The sequence below is a fragment of the Uloborus diversus genome, chromosome 4, assembly GCF_026930045.1.
Source record: "Uloborus diversus isolate 005 chromosome 4, Udiv.v.3.1, whole genome shotgun sequence".
Lineage (NCBI taxonomy): Eukaryota > Metazoa > Arthropoda > Arachnida > Araneae > Uloboridae > Uloborus > Uloborus diversus.
In genome coordinates, this window is record NC_072734.1 from 57317836 (window position 1) to 57331096 (window position 13261).

General features: G+C 34.0%; 1 protein-coding gene across 1 annotated transcript in view; it reads right to left on the reverse strand.

Annotated features, from left to right (window-relative positions):
* The window catches only part of LOC129221541 (ligand-gated ion channel 4-like), a 131404-nt gene that overhangs the window by 95151 nt on the left and 22992 nt on the right, over positions 1 to 13261 (reverse strand). The gene's annotated exons all lie outside the window — the stretch shown is intronic.

Consider the following 13261-nt stretch of genomic DNA (forward strand, 5'->3'; position numbering starts at 1 on the left):
GGCTTTTTTAGGAGCTTACTATGATGTGCATAAAAGTCTATACATCAGTTTATGAAAAATATGTATTTTAATATGCTCACAGACAGAAAAGCATCGATTTCTTTTGTAAAAACTGTCCTTCCGTTACCTCTGGAATTCACCCAAAGTATGCTTCTGCAAGCGAGATTCCCACGTTTTGTACGCTCTCTGAAAGTCAGCAGATAAACCACTTTTTTTAATGGCAAAGCTGCATTTATATTGTTAAAAAGGTGCTGTTTCTTTATTTATTGATTTTTTTTATAGTTTACCTATTTAGAATTTAAATATGTTAGAAAATCTTTTTTTTTTTTTTGATAATTTTGTTCTTTAACTTATTACTCGTAAAATCGTACTCTCAAACATTCGTCAAAATAGCTAAATTTAAAACGGTCCTAATATAAAATCCTTTAATGTCTGAGATTTACAGAAAAAAAAGAAAAACCTTTTGAGAATCTGAATTTAATGTCAGTTCTACGCTATTAATTCGGCTTTTTTTTTTTTTTTTCTTATATGAGCATTTTTAGAAATCAGTTTTAATTGCTAAAAATTATGTTTGACATGATTTGCAACCCTAGATAATCTAGAAAATGCTGATGTGATGCTAGAAAATCAATGTTAGGATATAATGAAAATCAATGTTGGTTGGATATAGGCTCGTTACTTCTAGACGGAGTTAAAGGCATGTTGTCTATCTAACTATGTCAATTCATACACTTTAAAAAACTGCATGACTACCTCTCATTAGGAGAAAATACTAGCTACACTAGTATGATGAGCTATTTAATATAATTATGAAACAAAATTATCTCCTATTCAATGCCTCAAAAAATGCAAAAAAGTTAAAACATATATGAAATTTCGCGTTTAAGTCAATCAAATTTTCAAAAACGTAAAAACATCACTGACTATTGCTCCCCTGAAACTAAAAGTAATAATCAATTTAACATTGAAAACAACACGGATAAGAAATAATCTCATTTTCTCGGAAACAAGATGAATGGGCGGGTTATTATTTCGTGGAGCCATAAATTTCAGAATTTTGGCGAAGCAACTTATTTCATAAAGTCGAGTTTTCTTATAGAAGACTCAGGAATCCTTCTTTCATAAACCGCAATGATTCTTTTCCCTTTGAATATTTAATGGCGCTTGTACGGCTGCAGATTTTTATTGACTGTACGTGGGGAACTTTCTCTCACAGTAGAAGGACTTGCTTAGTTGGTTGCTTGTTAGAAGAAAGGTTTTGGTGGTCTGTTTAGATATTTATAAATCTTGTTCCTTTATGTTACAAACACAAACAACATCGTTCTTCTAATAAAGTCGTAAATCTTCTCTGAATTATTGACAATATAGATGAAGTAATAAAATTATCAAGGGATAATCGTTCTTTGGGGGAAAAAAGGGTTTAAGTTTTAACCTGAATGACATTTAAATGGAGGTAAAATTTCACGATTAAAAATATATTGAGAATATAGTGGTAGTCCAATTATCCGAACTCTAACTATCCGAATGGCTGATTATCCGAATCGCTTTCAGAATTTCAAAAAAATAATGATAAGACGGAAACGAACAGCGATTCCCAAAATTATGGTTCGGTCTACGCTCGCTATTGTCCTTCCCTCCACTAAGCTAGAATAGGCTCACTAAGCTAGAATAGGCTAGGAGTAGCTTAGTGCACTTCTATTATTGACTGACAATGTGCAGCACTTGTAAGAAAACCTATTTGTAAAAGTGGAGCTCTTTTATTTACTTAATTGAAAGCTAATTTCCTCAAAAAGTTTATTTTTTCCTATTTTCAACAGATATGGCAATTAATTAAAACATCTTTTCTTGGAAGGAATCCAATGATCCGAATTTTTGTTTATCCGAATAAGATGTGGTCTCAATTAATTTGGATGATTGAATTTCTACTGTACTGGAAAAAGCAAGATTTTTTTCCCACGTATAACTGAAATGATAAAAATAGTACTTTTTAAACTAATTAATGTCAAATGATTGAACAGAATGCTTAATTTTTATCTGTAATAGGAGATGTTAATCTTAGTTAATTTAATAACCTGAAGAAATAAATTGAAGGGAACGGGGCACGAATGTGAACTGCCACTTGATGTGAATTTTCAGTAGGCCGATTTCCAACTTATAAAAAATATTTATAGAATTTTTCAAAGGTATTATACATTCTATATTCTGCAATACCAAAACCAGATACGTTTTTCTCCAAATGACATACTTCATTGTCACGTTTATTTCAGTTTTCAGTTTGACGTCAGAAAATCGACCTTAGTATACGCGAAAGTAGTTCAGTTCTGGAAGAACTTCTGGCTCAAAATATTATTTTCGTAGAATTTTTTGATCGCCAACTGCAGGGATACTTTACAAATCCATTGAAGGAAAATGAATAAAAAGCTTCCAACACGACGATCTTTCATCTAATATTATTTCCTTTCTTGCAACAAATAAAATATGTTGCACAGACCAATATGAAACCTGTTCAACCTCCTATTCTTGTTCACATTATACGTTCACTTCATCTTCTTACAAGAAAAATGAACAATAGAAAATAAAGACTCTAAGAACAATATAATCTGTCGGATAAAGATGGTTAAGATCTCAATCAATAACACGATAAAATCTCTTTATCAGTAGAAAGAACTAAAGCTTACGGACTCGATATAAATCTGCTGAATTATTTACTCGTCATCAAAGTAACATTTTGAATGTTTTCTTGGTAAAATTGTTTATAATATTTGATGTTTAAGGGTGTTTTGTTTAGGAGCTCAGCTTGAGGTTAATAATTAGGTTTTATGAACATATAAAGGACTAGACTTCGCTGCTAATTTAAATAGATGTAACACGATATTTTCAATTGCAGAGGAAAATTCTCATTTCAGTTTGTACTACGCTTCCCTTTCAGTTTGTATCTGTTCGGTATATTTTCCGTTCAATGCTTCTTTCGCGTGTTGTATTTAGTTTTCTAAAGCATTTTGTTCTTTGCCAAAGGTCACAGTAGATACATTTCAATAAGTTTGACTAAAAATTTTAAAAAAAGAAGAAAAACCCTTTAGTATCACGATAGAATCATAGAAGACATACTCATAGCTTAAATTGCTTTAAGGCTCACGGAAGCTCAGGATCTGAAATTTTATTTTTAGATGAGTTTTCACACATAAAACATAATTTTAAATTATTTACAAATGATTATAAGCTCAGAGTAGTAAAAGTTTTCTGGTCTTTTTTTCCTTCTTTGCTTGAAATCAATAACTAGTCATACAGTGCAGTGAGCAGGTAAAGGTCAGTAACAGTAAATTTTTCATTTTTCATTTTAGTCATCCATTTTACGTTAGTATTATTGTACAAGCTTGCTTACTTGGTTTTTGTTGAAAAAAAAAACGTCCAATTCCAACACATTCCTATTGTTAGTAGAGCAGACCGGGGCACGTTTAGGCAGTGCCCTTTTTCCAAATAGAGTTATAACTGGAGGGCCAACAGTCATAACAGATTGATGCTGCTCCCTGGCAAATATTCTCGCGAGTTTTTGAGAATCAGTCGAACTTCGGTTTAGCATGCGGATGGGAGATTTTGTTTTCTACCAACTTGAGTAAATTTTGTGTTGAACGTTTTGAAGTTTATTGTTAATAAATAATACTTAGTTAAAAACAGATAAATATATAAAAATAGCAGAATTTCATCCATTTTTGAGAACTGTATTTGTATCGAGAGAAAAGTTACTAAATTTTGTTGCACATAAAATATAAATTCGAACTTGCCGACGGGGCATGTTTACGCATTTTCATCGAGGCATATTTATGCACGTTCATACTGTGTTTTACTACTGTGTCTTACTTCTAAACGAGCCCCGGGCGTGTTTTTTGCTCTGTACTGTTTCAAACCTTTAGTATTTTCAAGTTATTTAGTGTTTTCAAAATCGTCATTCATTTTTAAATAAGTAACAGATTCGTATCTTATAGCTTACAATCATATAGTGTTGTCTTCATGCCTGTTACGCTTTTAACTTTATACACTATTCAGCCTGTAATACCTTTTCTGTATTTTAAAGATGGTAAGATATTACGTTCAAAACACTGACATAACCACTTTGGACATCAAAATAATGAAAAGACTAATCGATAATCCAAGTATTTCTCCCAATAGGCCTTCCACATCGTCATATGTGGACAATCCCAACTGAGACCATTTGAAAAAGTAGGAAAAAAGCTTAGGAACCAGGGGGGAAAAAAAGGATACAAGTTTCTATTGAAGCATAAATAGAAGACATCTGAGAAAAAAGTATGAAACTAAAATCTGCGACAGGGGAAAATTTAGTACACTCTGTAAAAAATAGAAAACGATTTTGTTTACGAAGTAGAAAATTGTGCTTGCATCTACTGTTTTAAAGCACACAACCAATCAAAAAAAAGGACAAGACCGGGTTCAACGTCCTAGATGTTAAAACGCAGTCCCATGACAAGTATGCGAAAGGGAATACTTTGTTTTTTGTTAATAAAATCTAAGAGTGATTAAGAAGATAACTAAATAGTTTCTGTTTTTAATTTGCAGTAAGCCCTATGATTTTCGTTTCGCCTATAAAGTTTTATTTAATTAATAATTTGTGATTTTTTCTTATTTTTAAAGTTTTAAGAGAAATAAAACATTTAAATTTGGTTAAATATCTATTTCATTTACTCTTTGTTATCATTTTTAATATGCGTAAACATGCCCCACTCGATGCGCAAACTTGTTCCGTATTCGGGGCAAGTTTACGCAACCGACTTGGGGTTAAGAAACATTTTTTTGTACGGTTTAAAACACAAGCTGAGCAACAACTAAGTAGACAAATTTTGACTTCATTAACTGCTTCATGGGACCACAATGTCTAAAATTTCCTAGGTAAGAACATAAAAATTACGAAATTCATTGAAAAAAATCCGCGTAAACGTGGCCAGGTCTACCCTATTGAATCAAAATGCGTTTCTTCAAGTATCTCGAAAACTAATTTCTGCATATGCTACCTTCACCTGCCTACGGCATGTTGTTGTTGTCATGTGCCAGCTATTACGGCAGTTAGGAGTGCGCTGCTTCACTTTTCCAACTGTTTCGTAATTTTTGTGAAGTCCGACTTCCACAGTGCTAACAAGCCACCCGTTTATTGAGTAGGCAACCATTCACAACACATTCAAACAAAGATAGGAGAGGAACAGGAGAGAGAAAGTGCATCCATGCCAGTGCCAGAATTCGAACCCGGAACCTTCTCATTGCAATCAGACTTCTCTGACTATAAAACCTAGACAAGGCGGGCGGCGCACAGTGATTCAAGGGCGGAAAAAATAGCCATTTTTTAAGTTTTAAGGTAAAAAATATTTCATGCCGTAATTACTTAGCCCTTGAGTTGTAGTAACTTACTCCATAAGAGTTTTTTGAAAAAAAAAAAAATTCGTTTTTAAAAAAATAAGACGAGATTGTTGAACAATTATGTTTTTACTTTTTTCGGACGTACGCCTTATACTTCAGTTTTAATTCATTCGTTCAATAAGGAGGACTAAAATTTAATAAAAGTCATTTCTGATTGGTTTTTCACACTTATAGGATGCATATTACATCGCAATTAAAAATTAAAAATTCATCAAAATTAAAAACTACCTGAAATAAAAAAACATTATTTTCTTAAAAATATAATGAAAAGTATTGTGGAATATACTTTTATCGGCGGCTTCCGGTGGGCTAAAATTTACATTTATCAATAGTTTAATCCATCCTGTAAATAAACAACAACATTTTAGCTGCGACCACCTGCAACTGCAGTCGTGGCAGATGTTTTTGTTTGATCTTCGCTATTTGCGAATGCAAATATAGTAAGTTAGAAAATAACTCGTAACGGTATGACGGGGGTAAATTGCAATTTTATCAAAGAAATTGGTCATCAAATTTGACATGCTCCAGACTAGCGTATGTCACAGTTTCACTACTTTGCAGGATAGCCTAAAAACGTTTGTTTACTGTTTCCGAAAGTTGGGGCTTTTGAAACATTCATCAATAAATATAGAGGATTTTTTGAAAACAGATTTACGTTGTTATGGCTTATTGCGGAGCATTATTCTACATGCAATGCAGTAGTAACCTGAAAATAACAATTTTCGGACCCGTTTGGCTTTAAAGAAGATACAAAGGAGAAAGAAATTTTTAAAACTCATACAGAATTCTATATAAAAAGTTAAATAACCATTCTGTTCATAAAACAATGAAATTAGAAAATCATTAAACATTTGAAATTTCTGATTTCCATTTCTAAATCATTCTAGTATAAAGCTGTTCTCAGTTTGTCAACATTGCCAGAAAATATTGTTCGAGAGTATCAATTGCAATAAATAAACCTTGCGTGTGGCATACGACTGATTTAATTTATATTTTTCTTTAAAAACTTGAACTACAGAGAAACCCCGACTTCACGTTTCTCAGAGGCCTGAATCAAACATAAAATACATAAAATATGGGAAAATGTCAATTCAAATCCAAAAACATAAAATATGGGAAAACGTAAAATGCAAGAAATGTATAAAAAGCAAAAATCAGATAAAGAAACAAAAAGTAATCAAGTTTGCTACGATGACGCTTATAAAAAGTAAAAATGCGATATTTTACGAAAAGAACATTATTGTACACACCAATTTAGATCATTCTAACACATTAAGTAACGAATTCGAGCGTTTAGGTTGAAAATAGTCAGTAATAATGAGTTATTGAATCCAAAGTAAATACAGCATCTTCCAGAATTGCACTTTGCAAAGCTTTTTCCTGGTCTTTATGATAAAGAAAATAGTTTTTCACTATTATTAAGCTCTTAAATGCAGGATTGAAAGAAGAGACGAGTTATGTTTCCTCTTGTTAATCTCCATTGGCGCTCAAAAAGTCCATAAGGTCAGCTACGGATGAAGCAGAAGCGTTTCTGTTTTCATGGATTAACTTTCAACAGAGTGGATTATGTTTAAAAATGCACAGAGGGAAACACTTTTCTTAATTTTAAAGCATTTTTTTTCTCTTTTTTTAACTGCCAAGGGAAAACGAAAAATGCGGGAAATTCATAAGTAACAAACTTTCTATCCGAGTTAAATTAATATTATTAGTCTACGGAAAAACTGGGACCTGATGATAAAAAACGTAATATGTGGGGGAAACGTACATTCGAGGGACGTCAAATCGGGGTTTCGCAATGAATACGATTAGCAAGCATGAAGATAAATATTACCATGCAACAATTTAAAAAATTTTCCAAAGCATTTTTTGAGAATGTTCAAAGTTATTGAATTTTTTCCGCTTTTTTGTCGTTTCGAACCACTGTGCGGCGCGGCGCCCAGGGCATATAAGCATGTAAATTACATTGCGCAAAAAAGTAAAAATATGAGACATTTAAAAGCAACAAGAAATTTTCTTTTGTTATATCCTTTTTTTTAATGCCCCAGTTTTTTAAATTTACTTTAATTTTAAGAAAAAATATTTCAGGGGTTTTATGAAAGAAAAACGATGGGAGAAACTGCAGTTACGGTTCTTGTTTTTTGTCTCTTTCTTTCATAAAACGTCTTAAATAGTTCATCCTTAAAATTAACCCAAAGTTTTAAAAAGTTTATAGCAAAAAAGGACGATTAACTTATGGTACTTCACATAAAGTACCAATAACATATGGGTCTGCATTAAATAAAAGGTTTAGGACATGTTTTTCTTATCGCAAGATGGAATCCTTGAAAAGTCTTGAATATCCTAAGTTTGTAAATTGAAAAAGTTTGCAAGGCTGATGTTCCAGTTAGGTGGTTACAGGGGCGTGCACAGAAATTTTGGGGCCCTTCACAAGTGACTTTTACCGGTCCCCTTCATATTGTTTACCCCTACGTCCCTACATATATTTCAAAAATCTCAAGCCCCTTCAGGCTTGGGCCAACAGCTGTACCTTGTCCCCCACACCCCTGTGTGGTTATGCACGTTAAATATGTCGTGTTCACAAAGTCCTGCAAGTAAATCAATACCTCTGGAGGTGCTGGACCAGGTATTGCTTGGCTTCTAATCTAGATTTTGAAAAAAAGCAGAGCAGGTCTTCAGGGCCCGATTCAACCGGTTAAACCGCAAATAGTGGTAGGTACGGGAGAACCTGGAATGTGATATATATGGAGAGAGAAAACGAAAGCAGCCGTTAAGTTTCAGAGGTAACGACTAGCAAAAAAACATGTGGATTCCTACAGTCCTTGAAGTTTGCCCAGCATTTCTAATCGCTGAAGATTAGACATCAAGACGGATGCATTAGAGCAAAAAAAAAAAGCGTTCATAAGAACATCTGATGATGACCGACACTACCCCCATCAAGCGTTTATCGAGCACAGATCTAAGTGAATGAGCGGAGACGCGATCCCGGAATAGAACTCGAACGAATATAGAAGTCGCACCTGTCACCCTTTCCGTCGAAGTGGGGACAAAAAACTTTCGAACGGAATTCTTGGCTGCTTCGACAGCAGTGACTCTTTCTTCGGGGAATGTCTGGGGTCTTTCCTGAGGGAAATATCTCGTTAAACCACAATAATGTCTCTGAGAGCATTTGTATGATGCCCGTAGGTCGTAGGAGCATTCCGACGAGAGGTCACGGGACGTCACTATGACCTGCCAAAAATTTCTTTATTCGGCAAACGTTGTTGACGATTCGGAAAAACTGTCATCGATCCCCAAAATTTTGAGTTCTATTCGGTAAAATTATCATTATTCGCGAATTTTGAAGTTGCATTCGACAAAATGATCATTATGGAAAATTTTGAACTTCCATTCGGCAAATTGAGAATTTCCGCCCTCCCAAAAATTTATGTTCTGGACGTCCCTGGCTGTCCGTGTTTTCCTGGAGCTTTGGAAAAGCTATAGAAGAACACAAAACAGGAGTTGCATACCTCGCAGAATCAAATGTTACTCCATCAATGGAAGTAGAACATTCGCTGTCCTGAAAAAGGTTTAAAACACTGGATATTCACACAGTTGGGCATATTTTGGAGTGGAGGAGTGCGAGTCGAAGGCTTGGAAATTCCAGAAGTCAGAATCTTTGTTTTTTTCCTCTCAATCCGACTTCTGGCAGAACTGTCGAGGAGCCCGGAATTGTGCAGTCGGACTGATTTTAAGGAAGATAAAAGAATCAACGTCGTGAAGTCGGGTTCGGACTGATTTGGGGTAAAAAAGTCGGAGTTTTTGAAATTTTAGGAGTCAGAGTCTAATTTTTGTCTGACTGTGCAGCCCTGAGTATTCATAGATTGGAAATCGAAATCACTAAACAATAACACAAGTGTAAAAGCTTGAGCATTCAGAACTTTCCCTAGGGAGGGGGGAAGTGCAACAGTTCTTACAAGAATACCCATATTTAAGATTTTGCGTGCCCTCGTTGTACAAGCAACTTATTACCCTCCATTTGCATCATGCCCCAACCAGCACAAGCAAAAGCACAAGCTCTGATTTTAGGGGACAAAAGCTGAGTACATTGTAAACAGAGCTAGAATGCTACTAATAATGCAGTTCTTAATGTATTTCAGACATTGTTTGTGAATAAACACATTCCTACATTTAAGTGTTATGCTCTATGAACCAAATTATGATGATAGCAAATTCTATTCCAGCGTCAAAGTTGAAACACATTAAAATTCTTTCCAAAAAGTCAAGAAATATAAGACTCCAATGAAAACCAATGAAATTTGATTAGTGGTCAGCAGAAAGAATAAAAATCACTAGAGGATTAAATGGCAAATGATCAAAAATACTTAAGCTAACAATTCATCACATGTATAGAATTGATTTTGCTTTGTAACGCCAACCTACAAACCAAACATGTTACAACAGTTGTCATTCCTGCCTTTCAATTCATATTTTTTAACATCGCCAACACTGGGAGGGATTTTACCACAGTGCTTGGAATTTCAAAAGAAAGTCGTAAATAGTTTACATAATTCCCCTCCCCACACATAAAAAAAGCGAAGGTTAATTGGAAATTATGAATAACGTCGGAAAAATAGTCTGCAAATATTGAACAACATTTATTCAATTGGACATCTTCAACTGTTAGAGTACTTTTTCTCTTGCATAAGGTTTTTATTAGCAGTTGGATTCCAACGTGAAGGATGACAGTAGGTCAAGGTTCTCCAATGATAGTTTAAGCATTTAAATACCTCTTTGATGTGAATCCTCAAAAAAAAAAAAAAAAAAGAAAGAAAAGAAAAGAAAAAAAAAACAGAAAACAGAAAAAAAAATTAATTAATTTGAATTTTGACAACTTGAATTCAAATTATGTTTTTCGCAATCACGTGTGCGTGTGTATATAGGTGTGTGTGGGTTTGTGTCTGTGTGCAGGCATGAGTGTGAGTGCGTGTGTAGGTGTGTGCATATGCGTAAGTGTGTGTGTGTGTGTGTGTGTAGGTGCGCATGTATGCGTGCGTGTGTGTGTAGGACATGGACGCAACCTGGAAACGATTTTCGCTAGAGGAGCAGCATCGTGAGGTCGGCCAACGGTGGTGCTGCAGTGGGAGGCCGAGGGAAAATAAAATCAAAGGACGCCAAAACAGTCAAATGAGAACAATAAGCAATGTGATATCTCAAAAAAATCAAACAATGCCACTTCTGCAAGTTTTATAATCTGCTCCCGAACCAATATAGTACTTACCTAAATATCTTTACTTAACTTATCTAAATGCTTACTATTTTTGGCAATATGGCTTAAAAATAAATCTTCCGGAGAAAGAGATAAAAACCTAATTTCTTTTTTCGCTATGTTATATAAATCATTAGCATGGCGTGGGAGTAAAAATAATGATAAGAATGTAATTTTACTTCATTTTACATAGTAAAGGCAGTATTGTATCCAAGGAAAAAATTAACTCAAACGTCGGCCTAAATTTCCATTTTGTTCACCCTCGAATGAATGTTGTTTTTCGGCCCGACTGCACGGCGGCTGAATGTATCGTAGTACGTATGGACCCCGACCGCCTTGTCTAGTGGTTAGAGAAGCTTGACTGCGATGGAAAGGTCCCGTGTTTGAATACCGGCTCGGGCATGGATGTACTTTCTCTCTCCTGTCCTTGAGTTTTCTTTGAGTGAATGGTTGCCTACCCTATAAACGGGCCCTTATGGCGTGTGTGTACTATGAAAGTTGGACTTCACACCAAATTATGCTACAGTTGGGAAAGTGAAACGGCACACTCCAAATTGCCAGCTTAGTTGGCACAAAACAACAATGTATGGACACCCGAAATATTCCTTTTGACGATACCCGAGTTAATTAAGAGTGCTCTCATGACGGCTGTATGTACGTATGTATATGCGTACGTATGTTTTTTCTATTCATATGCGTATGTATTTCGCATAACTGAAAAACTGTATCCCGTAGAACGTTGAAATTTTGCACTTAAGCTCTGAGTGGGATCTAATTGTGCACCTCCCGTTTTGGTTGCATTCGGATATTCCTAAAGCAGTCTTTTACCTTTTTGGGCAAAATTATAAATAATTTCAATGCAAACTCAAGTGATGTTATAATTTGGCGACAATTTAGCAATATATCGTCAAATTGGCAAAAAATTTGGCGAAAAAAAATAGTTTTGGAATATGGTTTCAATTTGTTGATATTTAGATATTAATCCATTGAATCACGTTAAAATTGCCGATGTTAAGAAAATTAATCTCTGTAAAACGCTTTTTTGCATCGGTTCCGAACAAACTAGGGAGGGAAATATTTAAACTGTTTCCTTGCTTACTCCAAGAGCACTATTATCATTTAATTGACTTAAAAGGGAGTCATTTGGTGCATATCAGCTCGTTTCAGTTAAGCTCGATAAAGTAATACAGACAAAAGCTATATTTCTTTATCTCAAAAAACTAAGGTTGGATGCTTGCCATTGAGTTTATCTCCCAAAACTCAATTAACACAATGAATAATGAAGTTGCGCATATCCACCAGAGGCATTAAAAAATGAAAATGTTTTCACGACAAATTAAAATCTGTCCATTTGGATTTTACGAGTATTAAGGATGATCATGACCGGAGAAGTTAGTTTTGTGAGTGGTAGTAAACCATGTATCTCCCATCTCAGTGCAAAAGCATGAAGAAACGTTCATGCTTTTGAACTTTTCACCTCTCTAGCTCCTCATAAGAATGGTAATGGTTAATAAATTACTCCCTTCCCTGCCTAATAAAAATATATGGTATCAAACTATAGAACTGAAAAAATTAGGCGGAATAATTTCAGGAAAGTGGTGGGTGATGAAGGAAAATGGTGGTCATATTTGAACTTAAAAGGTCATTTTTACGTACAAATCAACAACCATGGTGACAGAAGCATTTTGAAGGAGTTTTTTTCCCCTTTGTCATGAACTTTACTTATCAAAAATTAAAGTGTGAAAGGTAGTTACGAAATTTTTGTCTCCTTGAGAATGGAAATAAATGAGAAAAAATTGCAAAAGAATAATTGATTTCTGACGAATTAAAGTTCTTGCAACTTTGTATTACAGCCAAATTTTGAACATTTTTTAAGTTTTTAAATTTTTTCTTTTTTTTTTTGGAATTTCTTTAACGTATCGTTGACTACTCTGTGACTATAAAAGTTCTAATTTTGCATAAATTTCACTCTATCTCTTCAATTTTTTATTCATACACAAAGAGCACTAATAAATTGTAACCTTTGAAAACTTATGTCGTATCACATGAAGCAATTATTATTAAAAACAATTAAAATAGGCAGAAATGTGCCCTATTAAACGAACGATACGGTTAAAGAAAGTATTTTTATGCAAACACGTCTTTAAAAGTAGACAAAATGAAAAATGAATTCCTTCAAATACCTTTGGTACGAGAAATAACTGAATCATACATAAATTAAAGAGTGATAATTTATAATTACCCTAACTAACTACTTTAAGAAAATAATAGTCTGAAAATTTACAGGAATAAACTAATTAATACAAACAATATCCAACCCAAAAGAATTAAAAAAAACACGAAAGAAAAGAAACAAATTAAAATAAACACTATATTTTTAGATGTGAAAAAAAACAGACAATAACATTTACTACAAAACATGCGTTTTCTCGATATTGTTTTCAAGCAATGGCAGTGAATTATGTGACTAGGTGACTACCATTCAGAAAGCTATAAAAAAAAAAAAGCCACGACGACAAAATGAAATCATTTATCAATTTCGATTTCTTAGTAAGAAGCACAATAACAAGTTTTGTATCAAAAGGAAATTCT